We start from the raw sequence: 1,304 nt of genomic DNA, 5'->3' as shown, positions 1-1,304 counted from the left end.
TTCACAAATTGAAGGTTTGTGGCAACCCTGCGCCGAGCAAGTTTATTGGCACCATTTTTCCAACAGCATTTGCTCACTTCCTGTCTCTGTGCCGCATTTTGGTAACTCCTGCGATATTTCAAACTTTTTCATTATTATTATTCTCTGTCATGGTGACCTGTGAGCAGTCATCTTTGATGTTCCTATTGCAAAAAGATCACGACTGGAAGACTCAGATGATGGCTAGCATTTTTTAGCAATAAGGTGTTTTTTACCGTACTTGTGTTGTTTTAGACGTAATTCTGCTGCACGCTTATAGATGAGGGTACACTGTAAACGTAGCTTTTATCTGCACTCTCGCGGGGCTTTCAAGAGGAACATATCATCGGTGCAGCGGAAGGCTGCTCGCAGGGCCCCCGCGGGGTCAGTGGGCAGCTCCAGCTGGTGGGCAGCAACAGCGTGCATGTACACAGACGCGTACCTCGCGGCGTCCACCCCTCCGTGCCCATCGAACACGGCAAAGTAGGCGCGGTCCACAGAGTCCGATAGGCCGAAGAGCAGGTTGAAGGCTGGGAGGCACACGTGTGGTCCTCCATCCTGCAGCGGGCATTCCGGATGGCGTGCACGGAGACCAGCCACTGCCGCTGCGGGACCCAGGAAGCCACGGGCACCTGCTTCTGCCACTGGCAGCACACTTCCCAGAGCCGGTCAAAGAGGCTCCGCGCCAGGCCCGCAGCGTCCAGCAGGCTCACAGGGGCCTCCTCCTCCTCATCGCCGTCCTCCTCCTCCTCCTGCTCCGGCAACTTCCTGAACTCAGGAAGGTCCGTCTGCAGCAGCCAGGCAGGCAGCGAGTGGCAGCCGAGCGCTCCTGCTGCTTAGGAAGCCCACGGCCAGCTCAGCCAGCTCGCCTTCCACCTCCTCCTGGATCAGCATCGTCCCTCGGACCTTCCATGGTAAAGGGCTCTCCGGGCCCAGCGGGGCTGGGAAGTCGCGGAGGAGCGCGTCCAGGAGGCTGGGGTTCTCCTCTGCCTTCTGGCTGTTCTGCTGTGGGGTTCCCGAGGCCATGCCCAGAGCATCCCCGGGGGCTGCTGCCAGGTCGTTGGTCTTCATTCTGCCACTCGGCCCCCGGCGCCCGCTAGCCGCCCCCCCCAGCCTAGGTTTTTAATAGTGTAGGCTTCTTTCTCGTTTTTCTTTCTTTCTCTCTAACAACACCATATGGTGACAGCTCTGGCCCAGCTGCTAAACGTCTGCCCAGAGCCGCTAAGTCCACACAGTTACAGGCTTGTTTGTGGGACCTGGTGTCAGGTCCATCCCAACCACTCATG

At 58.0% G+C, this 1,304-nt stretch overlaps 1 pseudogene; it reads right to left on the bottom strand.

Annotated features, from left to right (window-relative positions):
* Positions 1 to 324: 324 nt before the first annotated feature.
* LOC132356567 (protein phosphatase 1F-like) lies at positions 325 to 1,089 on the bottom strand (annotated as a pseudogene).
* Positions 1,090 to 1,304: the final 215 nt, after the last annotated feature.

This window comes from Balaenoptera ricei, chromosome 21, assembly GCF_028023285.1.
Source record: "Balaenoptera ricei isolate mBalRic1 chromosome 21, mBalRic1.hap2, whole genome shotgun sequence".
NCBI classification, from domain to species: Eukaryota; Metazoa; Chordata; class Mammalia; order Artiodactyla; family Balaenopteridae; genus Balaenoptera; species Balaenoptera ricei.
The sequence above is the reverse complement of the archived record's forward strand: the minus strand, read 5'-3'. Positions and strand labels throughout refer to the sequence as shown.